We start from the raw sequence: 15,685 nt of genomic DNA, 5'->3' as shown, positions 1-15,685 counted from the left end.
ACTTCGTCGGGGATTTCGCTCAATTCGCTTCTTGACCTTTTGAACCATTTCTCGTAACGTTGCAGTCTTTTGATGACCACCTCCATGGCGTTTCGCGGTGCTACCACTATCATTGTAACGAGTAATGGTGCGATAATCAAAACACTTTGTTTACTTTAAGGAGCTCGAGTTCACGAACAATCGCTGGTTGTGATTTTCCAGTCAAATATAATGCAATCACACTATTACGTTTGAAATCCATTACTGATTTTCTTTTTTCGCGTTTACTCTCGGCAAAATGCTTCCGCGCGCTTGTAGGCAATAGGGTGTGTTCGAGCCACAAATGTTGCGGCAGTGTTACTTGTTATGACAGAGCATCACGTTCTTCGATAAAATTTCGACAACACTGGCAACGTCACGCGTTCGTTTAGCGAAATGTTGACAATCTGACTAGCTAATCAAGCGCAAACTACAAATTTTCGAGGTATAATGACGATGGTTTGCCAACTCGTGAGCAAGCTACATACAATTGTCCATGAGAAAAAATTGGGTATTCTAAATTAATACCGCACATTTGTAGAGACTGTCCTTGCGCCTTATTAATTCTCATAGCGAAGGCAAGGCGAATAGGGAACTGCAAACGTTTGAAATCGAATGGTAAATCCGCCGGAATCAGTGGAATTCAGGGTATCAAAATGTCTTCTCCTTTGTACTTCCCTTTCAAAATTGTTGCTTCGATAACGTTACCCATTAGCTTCTTCACAGCGAGTCTGGTACCGTTGCAAAGTCGGGGCACATTACTATTGCGCAGCATAATAATCGGTGCTCCAATTTTTAATCGTAAATTATGAGGTGGTAAGCCTGGCAAATCGAGTGAGTTTAAGAATTCAGTTGGATCATTTACGACCTCATCTTGATCAGTAATAGTGTCCATTGACTTATACGCAACTATGTCACCAGGTACAATATTTGATCTAAAATAGCTGAATTTATATCATTGACGTCCTTATTTTTCCCAGCTAAAATTGCTCTTTCGCTGAGTCAATCATGGTTTTTGTAATGTTGAACTATGTTTGGAAATACACTCTGTATCAATGCCTCTTTAGACTGTGCAAAAGTGCAGAAATTGTTAGGCAATGTTATCATTCTTGTTGTTTTTGACAAAAGGTTTATTTTTTTTGGTTAAAAAGTGTTTTTTGAGGTTTTGAAAAACACTTCGCTCTAACAAATTTCTTCTCAGTTAATTGCTGAAAATTAAATATTTTGAAAAAACTATTTTTTTTTTAATTTAACGTTTTTGAGAAAATTTTGTTCTTGAAAAAATTTCATACTTTTGTAAAAGTTTCAATTGATTTGTTAAAAAAGATTTTTTTCCGCTTTGAAAAACACCCCCTCGAAAAAATGTATTCTCTATTAATAGTGGAATATGAAATGCTTTGAAAACACCATTTTTTTTTAAATTTTGTTTGGTTTTCAGAAAATTTTGTTTTGAAAAAATTTCATACCTTTGAAAAAGTTTTATTTTATTTTATTTGTTTAAAATTTTTGAATTTTTTTTTTTAAAATTTTAGAAAAACACCTCTTCGAAGAAATTTCTTTTATCTTTTTGAGGAAAATTTGGTTTTGAAAAAATTTCATGCTTTCGAAATTTTTTTATTTTTCTTTATTTCTTCAAAATTTTTGAAAACAATTTTTTTTATAATTTTCGAAAAACACCCCTTTGAAAAAATGTTTTCTATGTGTCATAGTGGTATTCCATTAACTTTTAGGATTATAGTCAAATACTTACAAATATCTACGCTTTCACAAATAGCAACAGTAAACAAATTTCCTCAAAACCAAAAAATTTACTTTTTTTCTAAAAAAATTCTAAACAAACAACGTAATAAATTTAGAATTTTGTTTTCACGAAAAAACAGTATTGTTTTTATTGTATTAACTGAAAACCAAAATGTTGCAAAAAATCAAAACAAAACTGAATTATTTTTTTGTGTTCATTTGGTCCATATGTTCCATAAAAAGTTGATATGGTAAATAATATGCAGGGTCTGATACACGCAAATTTCCATTGACCATTAAATGACAAAATTATCGATCACCAATTCCAACAGGATTTCAAAATCAGAGTTGGAATGAGTTGTTGTGTGGTGTACTTCTGAAAAAATGAGAAATAAACAAAATAAATCTAAAAATTCGAATTCTAACTTTATCTTGTGTATGTTCTTATTACCTTTGAATTTTTCCAATGAAGCACATTCATTTTAAATTTTCCAAGAATTTTTTTTATCATTTCGCGTTTCTTTCCTTTTTCATTCGATTCCAACATTTGTTCATAGCCGAAAACATCGTTTGCAAACGCATTCATTTCCATATAGAATTGGTCAAAGAAAGCATTGCTCAATTGAATTGAAACATTATTTTCATAAATATTTAGGACCTTAACTAATGCACCTTGGTACATACCTAACGCAGATATTCATCGCGACCTTGACATCGATACTATTGATGAAACAATACAAAGCGCTAGCAGAAGACACATAAATAGACTATTAACGCATATAAATCCTATGATGAGAAGACTACCAAATAAAGAAAAATCTACCCAAAGTCGGCTTAACCGTCAAACACCAACAGATCTTGCAAAATCCTTGTAATCAATTGTCAACTAATCGTATATGTCATTGTTTGTTAACCACTTGTTTTTAAATAATATGTACATATATATTTCTTCTAAATGAGCTTGGGGGCATTGGCCCTTCAATATCACTCTCATTCCATCTTTTTGTAAATCAAATTATTTATTGTCTAACGACAGGTGTAATATTTTATGGAAGAAATAAAAAAAAAAAAAAATTTCATTCGAATCATTTGAAATTTCTGTATACAATAACGAAAAATTCAAAAAAAGTTGTACACATAAAATGAATGTCGATTCGAAACTTACTTTAATCTAAGAATCGAGCAAGTTTTGTTTTGTACAATATTTTGATTTTTTCTTTTTTTTATATGAAGAAAATATTTAAAAGAAATTTTTTTTTTTGCTAAAAACCTTCCCCTAGTGGATCCCTATAATATGAAAAAAAGAACGAATAAAATTGGCCTCGTATCGGCCCAAAAAAATGCGTACAAACGAACATCATTTCATTTTTATATATGTATATAGATATTGTTAATTATTTGTTTTTAGCATAAAATTAAGCGTTGTGGAAATCAAATTACTGGTCAGAACTCGATTAGACATGGAAAATGCATTTGGTAGCGGGAGGAGGAAGAAATCGGTCCTTTGGGGCAAAGTACTGGACATAATGAAAACCGATGCTCCACATCTTAGCGCTACAAGAAGTCAATTGCAACGAAAATGTTTAAACATTAGCTCATCTGCTATCAAAAATGTTAAAAATTCCATTGTTTTAAATAACACGTTCGACGCAAAATAAAGTCTGCAATATTGCTGCACACTATCAGCTGAGTATCAGCAACAGAGTATCAATAAAGCAACAGGGTTGCAGTATTGCGGTAATTATTGAGCGGCTCGAACACACCCATACTCTGGGCTGTCATTTAGCTAATATAACTAGCCCGTGCATCAGCTGCGCGAGCGGTCTGAAGTTGGTTACACTTCGAGAGCCGGACCCTGTACTTATTTTTTAGTATCAAAGCAGCTAATACCCGCATTTGTTGCTGGCGGTCCATCTTTTACTGTCTAGTCTATAAGATTAAAACTTAGGCTAAGATTTTAGTGCCTACTTGCTCAAAGACGAATTGAGTGCGCTAACATCCTTGTACCTGCCCGTTGAACTCCGGATTCATTTTCAGCACCTACTCTAGTTACTCACAAAGTAGTTAGAAAACTAAAGTCGACTTAATTCTTTTGCTCATTCAACTTAGGTCTGCTTTGGAAAGCTTTCTAACAAATAGTGCTTTTTTTTATGGAGGTGGCAAAAAGCATTGAAAGCCGAAAAGTGTGGCACTTGTCGACTCACCCACTAAAAACCCACCCCAGCTCCGTTTCGCTCCCACGACCGTTAGGTAATACTTCACGGGAGGCGGAGCGGCCTATTGCCTCTACCTGAAAATCTGCGCTGCTGTTCAGCGTGACGCAGTTTGGTGATTCCTAATACCGTTAAGTGTTACTAGGTATTACATCTTGGGAGGGGGTGTGGCCTATTGCCTCTACGTAAAAATCTGCGCTGTGGTTCAGTGTGACGCAGCTTGGTAATTACTATTCTTGCCATGTTACTGACAGCGGACCAATGTTCTTCTGAGTCAAGCATGATATCTACTAGGTTACTAACCATTATTGGCTTCCCAACCCTATCACTCAAATATACTCTTTCCAGCTCAAAACGAGGGCAGACAAATAAAACATCTGCATCTTCAACTAGACTGTCGCAAATAGTGCAGTGCAGTTAATGGGGGGGGCAATCGATACTCCTATGTATGATTAGGGGTGAAGGTGGAAGTAGTACAAAATTAAAATTTTACAATATCATATAATAAATCAGCTTATATAAAATTTTCAAAACTTACTCAGCAACGAAAAAAGATCAGAATATTTACTACCAGCGCCTGTGCTGGTGCTTCCAAAAACTTTTCACCTTATCAGCTTCTTTCACCTCTCAAGTGTAATTGGTGGCAGAATTTCGTGTACTCACAGGCAGAAATACGCACACGTACGCAGCAAGGCATAACCATAGGTGTGCGCTCGAAAACTTTCGCAGTTCCAAAAACAAAGATATATGCCATGCATGTGAAAGAATTTGAAAAGTAGGGAAAAATGTGCGTTTTGGGAGCACATACGAGGTGAGCGTGTAAAGCCACCAGCCGCAATCTATCAGCCACCTGCGAGTGTCGGTGTCATGCAAACAGGATCTAACAACAGCTCCTCCACCATTTCTTCGGTTTTTGATACACGCAATGTTGCTTGGCTGCCACAAGTGGTATGGGAAGCACATCGCAAACAATTGCATTTTCACATCCGTTTCCGTGGGCAAGTGGCAAGAGAAATGTATGCCTGCACTTGCATGCTAGAATGCACACATACAAGCTTATGCGCATATACATACATATATTCACACACACATGCATACATCTAAGGAGCGCCGAATGCTCTGTGTCACATTCTATGCGTTTATTTTCTGATTTCGGCATTATTTCATATAATTGCAGGAATAGTTTCCCAACAAACTTTCTCCTTGGCATCGACGCATATATCCTCCAAGTTGGCAACGTATTTGCTTGGTGGGCAAACAAGCAAAAGTTGGTTAAACTATCTGGATGATATAGAAAGGGGGTTGCAACAAGCGAAAGTTGTCGTTTCGCCGTCATTCTGCTGCTGTTGCTGCTGCTGCTGATGTTACTGATATTTCTCCTTTGCTGTTGTTTGTCAGCCTGCCGTACCCGACACCAACTCAACTGAACTCAACTCAATGGGAAATCTTGCAGAATTGATAAGTAATATGCGCGCACTTTCCAAATTTATTCATTGGTTATGGTTGGAATTCGAAATTCGTAATTTAGCACAAACACAAAACTGGGAAGAATCAAGTGATTGCTGGATGAGGCGCACAACTTACAACCCGCTCCACCCAATTCATGTTTATGCATTTACCCAAGCGAGTATTGTACGTTGGAATTTTTTATTTTTTATTTTTCACTTTTTACTTTTCTCTTCATGGTTTGGAGTTTATTTTTTATTTTTAAATCGAATTTGAATTGTTGGCATGAAAAGTTGATTTTGAGTTTTGGTAAAGTCAATATTGACACGCAGCGGCTGGGAAAATTAAGCGAATAAATGCATTGGAATACTTTGTACAAATGAATATTAAAATTTTATGCAGAATGCGTAGTACGGAAGTTGATTTAAACAAGTTTTTTTTTTTTTGGTTTATTTAGACCAAATTTTAAATGGGTTATAACTGGTTTTAGTAAAAAAATATGTAGGTAAAAATAATATGAGCATAAAAGGAAAATATATTGCAATAAAAGGTAGAAATATTTTTATTCATGCGGGGATTGTAATTTCTAGTAAATTTATTGCATGCAATTTTATTTTGTATTTTTCATCTATAAATTTTGTAATATCGATTTTATTCTGCTAAAACGTATACATAATATAATATATAGGCCAGTAATGCGTTGTACGCATGTAAAAGAATGCTGGGCGTTACTTGGGCTCTATCACCCTCTTTGATGCATTGGTGCTAGATGGCAGTAGTTAGACCCATATTGCTGTTTGAGGCCTTAGTATGGTGGACTGCGACAAGAAAACTGACATACTTAATGTCACTGGAAAGGATTCAACGACTCGCTGCTCTGTGCATAACAGGAGCGATGAAAACCACTCCAACGGCGGCACTGGAAATGATACTCAGCATGCCACCTATTGATCTTATGGCGGAAAACCTGGCAGCGAAAGCCGCGAGGAGGTTGGTGGCTGCTGGAGTATTCACCTACAGAACCTTCGGTCACAGCTGAATAGGAAAGTGGAGCTCAGGTTGCACAGACTACATGACTCCGTACTTTAGTTCGGAGAGAAGGTTTCGCACTACAATTGAAGAGGAGGGTTGGCACAAAGACATGAAGCCTGGCCATAGAACTTTTCACATCTATACAGACGGCTCTAAAACTTTAAATGGAATGGGAGTGGGCATTTACTGCTCAAAACTAGGGATAAGGCAGACTATCAAGCTGCCAGAGCACAGCAGTATTTTCCAAGCGGAAGTTTTTGCAGTGGGGAAAGCCGCGGAGCTAGCCTACACTAGAACAAGAAAGAACTCAACAATGAATATATACGTGGACAGTCAAGCAGCAATAAAAGCAATAAGCTCATATTGTATTAAGTCCAAAAATGTTCGACGGAGCAGGGAGTCCATAGAAAGGCTAGCCGAAAACAGTAGGCTGCATATCTATTGGGTGCCAGATCACAAAGGCATTATGGGGAACGAAATAGTAGATGAGATAGCAAAAAGCGCTGTTAGACTACCTTTTGAACGATATACCAAAACCGCTAAATACAATATACAATGAAATGGACGACTACATGAAAAGGCGAGTGGGCTAATTTTGGTGTTCTCCCAAGATTCGAACCTACGTTCCCTCTGTGAATTCCGAATGGTAGTCACGCACCAAGCCATTCGGCTGCGGCGGCCGAAAATACACGCAAAACATTTTCAAAGTCTGCAAAGGATCGGCACGACAGTTTTGGGTTGGGTACACAATTTTTATGGTAGAAGACTTCAACTCTGGCTGTCAAAGTTTTCTATTGAACGCAAAAAAAAAGAACAGAAGAAGCAAACAAAAAGAAGTTGAAATAGTCTTTTCAACAAAATAGAATGGGCAATACAAAGTTTTGACCCGTTTAAATCTCCAGGAATCGATGGAATTTTCCCAGTCATGCTCCAGAAGGTAAGCCATCTTGCGGTACCGTTGATATTATTGTTATTGATTGGCTGCTAATAAATCCTAAAACTGCTGTAGGTTTTATTTCTACCAGGGCGTTTGGATCTACAAACCCCATTTCCCACGTAATTTAGTCTGTGTCGTGGCACTGCTGGGCAGTCACATAGAACGTGTTCTGTTCACACCTATCTTTTTCATGTGATAATTAAGTTTATAGTGGCCTGTTAGTAGTTCAGTGTAAAGTTGTATGTCTTTTCTGCTTAGGTTAAGGATTGCTTCTGCCTTTATCCGTTCTGGATGTGTGAGTCTTTTCGATTGCCGCATGCACGATTGGACTCTCCAGTAATCGATTAGGCTTCGTTGTTCCTGCACACGCAGAAAAGCACTTTCATTCCCTTCGTGCCCCTCATGTCCCGGAACACACATCAAGGTAGCAAAATTTCTTGATGATAGGGTGTTGATGTGTTGTGAATGAGAAGCTATCCAGCGATTTTAGAGAGCTGCTTGACTGTCAGAGAGAATGCTAATATTGGCACCGCGCGTGCCTCTCCGTAGACATTCTCTGGCACGCGGCTCTAAGGCGGGATCTTCGCCTGGAAAATTTAAGTGGTTTTCCCCATTGTAATTGCTTTTTTGAAATGTGGTCCGACAATTCCAGGCCCGGCACTACCCTGTTTTAAGGATATTTCATTGTTTCTCCACGCTGAAAGATCACTAATGACCACTTTGAAGTTATTGGAGAATTCAGAGAGTTCAGGATTGAACCAAGAACTCTTACATGTCCTGTAAGATTGCCTTCTTTGAGATGGAATAGATTAGGAAGCCTTAGGGCTGCTTTAACCGCCGACTCTTTGGCTACAAAATAGAGTGAGGCAGGTTCTCATTGCTCCCGTTACGCTCATACAGGCTATTTTGAGTCTTAATTTGGTCTACTATTGGCCACCATACCAGAGAGGCATAGGTGATCATTGGCCTTATTATTGTCTTTCGAGACCATGCCCTTATCTTTGGCCGCAGACCCCATGTTTTACCGTAAAGCCTTTGGCTTACGTATATTGCTCTCAAAGCATTATTTGTGATTTACGGTAAGTGATTTTTCCCGGTCAAGGTTTTATTAAAGATTACTCCCAGTTATTTCATGTTCCTAGATAGAGCTAAGTCGGCGTCCCCTACTTTAAGGGTCCCTATACTTCATTTCCTTCTTCGCGTTAAGGGTGTCACACATCTTTTGTTCGGATTTAACGAAAGTCCTTTCTTCAGACACCAGTTTTGCATAATGTCGAGAGCTAGTTGCATGCGATCAGTTATAGTAGTCAAATTTGCCTCTAACCATGATGACTATTAGATCGCCAGCAAAGCCCTGAACTTCGTATCCGAGATCATCGAGTGTCTATAGGAGCTCGTCAGTGATCAATAGCCAAAGGTGGCATCTTTTGGTGGCATCCTTTGGTTGACTTGACACATAACTTTTTGGTCCAGTTTCAAAGATTGTTTTCTATTCCTCAGCATATTGAGAACCCACGTTATGATTAGTCTATTTATTTCCTTCCTAACCATACCTTCCTCAATAGAGCTATAGAGCTGAAAGAAGCATTGCCGAGTGCTCCGTAATGTCAACCAATGTACAGAGGGTAATTTCCTTACCAGCCAACGCCTTTTCGATTTTGGTCGTAAGGCTATGTATGGCAGTTTTTGTCGACTTGCCTGACTGGTCAGCGTATTGTTGAACATGGAGAGGCGAATCCCTAAGATAAGCGTTTCTAATATATTGATCAATTATGTCTTCCATAGCTTTGAGCAGGAAAGAAGTTAAGTTTATGGGTCGAAAGGCGTTTGGCGTCTGTGGTCCGCCTTTTTGCCTGCTTTCTGAATGAAAGCTACCCTTAGGCTTATCCTGAAAATATTTGTCAAAACCGGTGCGAATACATTCACGTGTGTTGTAGTAGACACGGCTGTATGTTGTCAACACGTGGTGATTTAAATGACTAAAGCTGGAGATCGCCAATTTAGTTTTGTTCACTTTATTTTTTACAGTGAAGGGAGAGTTCCCTGCGTGTAAACATTAAGAACGGATGCCTCCAGTGTCTTCACTGTCTTCACTCACACTGACACAGTAAGGAAAGTGAGTGTCCAGCAAATGTCCATTGTTAAGAACGATATTTATGGGATGGGATAGATACTTTTTCAATTCTCTTACGAACTCATAAGAGCAACAAAATGCTTCCATGAAGAAAAACATAGTGGTACCATAAGGGACCTGTAAGGTCTAAGTGAGTTGGTCGTACAGACTGACTACCACTACAACCTAACCTAAGCTTATAATCTTGCCGCGGGGTGTACTTATAAATGAGAAGAAATCGTAGAGGTGCGAATTAATGATGATTAGGTCAAGTACGTAATCATACATTTTAATTAGTATTTTTAATCAGTACTCTAAACCCTGCAGGAAAAACTAAACTAGTGAAAGAAATTTCTGGTTCAGACTGGTGCTATTTCCCCATTTCCCCAGTGACTTTATTAATCTCATTGCGAGTAGGGATGCCTATCTTTGGAGAGTGACAGGGTGAAAGTGAACAACAAACACCTTTTTTCGCGTACTACGGCCTCTTGGCTGTTGAGTTTTTTGAAAGTATTTGCATTTTAATAAAATGTAAGTTTAGAAATTTATACTTACTTATTTAATTTATTTATTATAAACTGAGATGCATTTATTTAAAAAATAAGAGCTGTATGGGGTTTTTTTCTCTCTCTAGTATTGAGCTTAAGGGCGAAAAGGTGATACATAGCTTACTATAAGTAGATATTATTGGTCGAATTTGGTACTAGTAGATGGAATGGCGGCCGCCGTAGCCGAATGGGTTGGTGCGTGATCACCATTCGGAATTCGCTGAGAGGTCGTTGGTTCGAATCTCGGTGAAAGCAAAATTAATAAAAACATTTTTCTAATAGCGGTCGCCCCTCGGCAGGCAATGGCAAACCTCCGAGTGTATTTCTGCCATGAAAAAGCTCCTCATAAAAATATCTGCCGTTCGGAGTCGGATTGAAACTGTAGGTCCCTCCATTTGTGGAACAACACCAAGACGCACACCACAAATAGGAGGAGGAGCTCGGCCAAACACCTAACAGAAGTGTACGCGCCAATTATTTTTTATTTTATTTTTTATTTTTTTTTTTTATTTTTTTTTTTTATTTTATTTTTTTTTTTTTTTTTTAGATGGAATGATATTTGTAGGTACACATTTTCCTCATTTTCGCAGTGCCGCTCCGTACTCTTACCTAACTCTTTTACATCGAAAAGTGAAATAGGTTCTAAATTAACTGAAAGCGAACTGTTCGTTATTAGCGAATTTTCCTGCAGTGGCGGAATGGGAAAATTTTCGATTCTCTATTTCAGATTTCATTTATTTATTACATAAAATTGTGATTGTACTTTATTTTATTGACAACTTACAAACAAGTAGTTTTGTTTGCTAATTTGTAAAAATTACGATTACTTAGAAAAGATAAAGCAACACAACCGAGTACATTCGGGTTGAACTTTTTTCCTACTTCGGTTCTTAACCCTTTAGTGCATAACAGGGGCATATTTTATGCCACTTTATGACTCTTTTTTGATATGCAAAGTTTTTACTTCACTTGCCATTATATAATGAATGGCAGTTGTCCGCGAGAAACTGAGTATTGAGCATGCATAAAATAGTTGTGTGAAAAGTGTAAACTTTTAAGTATTTGTTCGCTGGTAATTTATATAAAGAAAGTGATAAAAAAATTCAGGTAAGTTATTTCATGTATTTTCAATGATATTCAGTTGTCAAAAGTGTTAGCTTTATGTATACTTCATTAGGGTGACTTTTCAAAGTTTCAATGCCCAAAGGCACCAGCATGCAGTTACCATGTGAATACTCTTTTATAACGAACTTCTCTCTTTTGAAAATTTTAAAGTTAAAATGAGTGGTTGGAAAGAAAAAATGCAAAACAAGGTTTCAAGTTTGACTGAAAAAGAAATTGAGGAGTTTCTGAACACTATTGATGTTATAGATGAGGAAGGCAGTGATGACGTGGTCTCAACGGATGATGAAGATATAGATGACGGTATCAAGTTGGTTGACAAATTCAGTTTTGGCTGTGGCGAACTGGGCATAAGTGTATCAGATCTAAATTTAACTTTGGTTACGCCTACAGCTTCCGTAGCCAGGGAAGAATCAAGAGTAAATTTACATGGTGACAGTACACCACCAGCTCCTCTAAAAAGGCCTAAGACATGCGCAGGGGTCAGTAGTTATATATTCAGGACTATTTGATGGAAATGTTGTCCAGATGCGACAGAAGGATGAGGAAATAAGCAAAATAGTGTGGAAAAAGAAAAGCATGAAAGTTCATGAAGATCAAATCAAATTCCAATGCCCGGATATGTCTGGTTTCCTACAATTAACTACTCCATATAAGTGTTTTTGCTACTTTGCTGATGAACATTTTTTTTCTACTATTGTAAATGAAACGAACTTATACGCGAGGCAGAAACAGATGGATGCATGTTTTGTATGTACGGCTAGTGATATTCGGCGCTATATTGGAATACTTATTTTTATGTCAGTTTATAAATATCCAAGTGTTCGGTCATATTGGGGCCGACATGGTTTTGAGGCTATTCGTACAACAATGCCTGTAAACCGTTTCGAGGAGATAAATACATAGATTCATACACTTCGCTGATAATGCACAACGACCGGAAAAAAGCTCCGAGGATTATGACGTCATTTATAACGTGAGAAGGGTCATTGATCATTTCAATATAAAGTTTTCTTCTATTCCAATGCCTCAAAGATTATGCGTTGACGAACAAATGTGCGCAACCAAAATGACGAAAACAAGCATTAGGCAATATATGCCTAATAAGCCACATAAATGGGGGTTTAAACTATTTGTTTTATGTGATACTAGTGGGTTTTCATATCAAGCTGAATTATATTCCGGCGCTGGCGATAATAAAATGGAGGAAGAAGTTCCAGATTTAGGCGCCTCATCGAACGTGGTTGTAAGGTTATCAAAAAACATCCCCGAATTTGCAAACCACATACTTTATTTTGACAATTTTTACACATCGCTGGGCTTAGTACTTTATCTGAAAAGCAGGGGTATCCATAGCTTAATAACAATTCGCGCCAATCGTATCATGAATTGTAAACTGGCTACTGACTCTGATTTTAAGCAAAATAAGCGCGAGCGTGGTTATTCTGAAGAATTTGTTGGGTCAGCTTATGGAATCGATATATCAACGGTATTGTGGAATGATAACAGAAGCGCCCGTTTTACTTCTGATTGGCCGATATAAGATCCGCCTAAAGACCCAGAAGTGGACGACCCGTGTTTTTTATCATTTGTTAGACATGACATTAGTTAATGCGTATATTCTTTACAATCGCATTAATTCATTGCAACACGAACTCTTGACTCTGGATGAATTTCGATGTGAAGTGGCAGAAGCTCTCACTAAAATAGGCCAGGAGTCAGTCAAAGGCAGAGGAAGGCCAACAAACTCAAGCAAAGTGGAAAATTTTGTTGTCGGCAAAAAAAAGGTTATATATGCCAATATCAGATGTACGTTTTGATAACGTTGGTCACTGGTGTCAATTTCGAGATCGGTCTGCAAAATTGCATTGTAAAAATAAACCTTGTAATTCGCAGACGCAATCTTATTGTGAAAAATGCGATATTCCATTATGTAATTCATGTAATTTCACCCCAAAAAATAACTAATTCAAATACAAGTACATACATAAGTAAGTCAAACCAATCATATATAATTATATATACATATATATATATATTTATAAATATATGTATTTATATATCTAATGTACATCTTAATGCAGGCAAAGATACAAACGAATTAAATTATTAAAAAAATTTAATTAATAAAAAAAATATAACTGATCGATCAAAAACGAAAATATGTGTACTTATTTTGATACGGTACAATGATACTTTAACTGCATGGCAGTGCCTTTTGGCAAAAATTTCGTTTCCTAATTTTTGGCAAAACTGTAGGTAAAATATCAAAAGCGATGTCGGATTCGTATTCTCTGACGCTGAATTAAGCGAAAAAAATTTTTAAATTAAAAATTAAAAAAGTATGCACTAGAGGGTTAATAATGTAAATAAAAATATTTTCCGTAAATTGTGCACACCACACCTAGCGGTGTTTAATTCTATATATACGAATATACTTGCATTGGATTTTTTTTCTTCTAAGAGATAAATGAGAAAGCTTGGGAAAACTACGGGTTACATATACATAAATACACTGCGGTAAATAACTATAGCACCGAGTCTTATTGACAAGCTTTGACAATTTATTTGTTTCAAAATTAATTTTAATACTTTTTTATTCAAAATAAAGTTCATTCTTTTGCAAAAATCATATCAAACCAAGTTTCAAAATAAAAAAAATCTTAAAAAAAAAAACATCCAAAAATGTGCATGAAAACTGTTAAACTTTTGAAAAGAATTTTTTGTAGAGAAATTTTAAGCATGCAGTTTTATAGCAGATTGAATTAAGGTGAAGAAGTTGAAAAAGCGCTTTAGTTTTGGCTTCATTTATTTCTGAGTTTCGTAGCTTATATTTTTTGTTGCTCTTTCTAAACTTTCGAAGGCTTTTTTCAAACCAAGCAGCCAGGATGCAATCATGTCTTTGTCGTCCGCGTAAGCCAGTAACTGAACCGATTTAAATAAATTAGTTTTCCTCATGTTTACACCTGAATCTCTGATAACCTATTCAAGGGCAATATTAAAGGGCAACAAAAGCATCAGAGCCTATCTCCTTGCCGTAATCGGTGCAGGGTGGCGAAGGCGATAGATCGTTTTGCACTCTTACGATGTTACTTCATATTGTGTATAGTCGACCGTAACGTGATAGTGGTTTTGCCCGGCTGTTCACTAATTATGCCCATTTATGTATGCATGACATAGCAACAGTTTGGTCGGAAAGTATTTTTACAAAAACCATTTCTAAGTTTCATTTTGTAAATTAACAGTAAATCAATTGACGCTTTTTTGTTCAATGGAATCGTCTGTTAAGCTGTTTTGGTACTGTATTTTCTATACCGAAATAACAAATACACAAAAAATACAAACTCTTCAAAACAAAATGCTGCTAAAAAGGAGCTTGAAAGTTATTTACGAAACGACGTATATGAGCTTCATAGCTACAAAGCAACAAAATTTTCTGCAAAAAAATTTTGTATTTTATCCAAATCCATACATTTTTCCAGCATTTTTCAAATATTGCAGTTTTTAAATTTGCTCGATTTTTAATGCCCATTTGTTGCCTTTTTATTCAAGTCGTCGTAAATCGTCTTGTAGTCCATGTCGGGAGTTTAGGCTGGTGTCGCGATAGTTTTACCTCACTTATAAAGCAACTCCTTCTTGACATGTTGAAATGGGAGTATTTGTGGTGTTCGAATGGTATCCACATTTTTTATACTACCTACACAATTATTAATTCCATGGGCTCCTACGGTGGGTAGGTGAAATGATTGAAGTACCAATCTGTCACTCCCCAAGTACCCAAGTAACACTAAAGCGTGGTTTGATACCATTATGAGTCCTCGAACTGGCAGATATCGACAGCCAGCCAGAGCAGTTGATGCAATGGAGAAGATTGGGATTTACGTCAGCGCACTGGCCCAGGCTGAAGGAGCGAAGATAGGAGCACCAATTGATCTTAATCGTATAGCTGCCAAACCTGGACGTTTGTCGAGAAAGTGCTCAACAGTCTCCTACTCTGAAATGTCCCCACAGCTGCTGCAATGAGGATTAAATGGTAAACCTAGCTTTTCCGCATGTCTCCCGTTCAACCAATGATCGGTAAACACAGCTACGAGTTTGGAAATTGAATGGCGTGGAGTCCCCAGGACTTATTGAGTCGTGCGTCTATTGTACTGGAGCCAAAAGGTTTTCAAAATAGCACAACACGAAATGGAGTTCCTTCTTTTCTGCGCTTTTCTGAGAAATAAGTTGTTAAATTCCCCTTTACAACAGTCAGTGGGAAGCCGATGAGCCCAATTCAGTCGCCTTCCTGCCAAACTCATCAGTATTTTCATTTCCCTCTATGTTTCTATGTCCTGGAACCCAGATTAGAGCAACGTTATCTGCACGTTCAAGACATTTGATCTCTTCCTCACAGGACTTGACTAGTTTCGATCTGCACTTTGGCATCGTCAGAGACTTGATCGCGGCATGAATACCGGAAAAATTGTGAATATCTCCCTCGGTCTCATGTTTCCTAAGCATTTTGTATGCCTGC

General features: G+C 37.2%; 1 protein-coding gene across 1 annotated transcript in view; it reads right to left on the bottom strand.

The window, feature by feature from the left end:
* Positions 1 to 5,638, bottom strand: part of LOC129240113 (unconventional myosin IC) — a 122,255-nt gene extending 116,617 nt beyond the window's left edge. The window contains exon 1 of the mRNA XM_054875637.1: positions 4,510 to 5,638. The gene's annotated coding sequence lies outside the window, so the exon portion shown is untranslated. The remainder of the gene's footprint in view (positions 1 to 4,509) is intronic.
* Between the last annotated feature and the right edge of the window lie 10,047 nt (positions 5,639 to 15,685).

The sequence above is a fragment of the Anastrepha obliqua genome, chromosome 3 (assembly GCF_027943255.1).
Source record: "Anastrepha obliqua isolate idAnaObli1 chromosome 3, idAnaObli1_1.0, whole genome shotgun sequence".
In the NCBI taxonomy this organism is placed as follows: domain Eukaryota; kingdom Metazoa; phylum Arthropoda; class Insecta; order Diptera; family Tephritidae; genus Anastrepha; species Anastrepha obliqua.
This window is presented reverse-complemented; position numbering and strand designations above follow the sequence as displayed.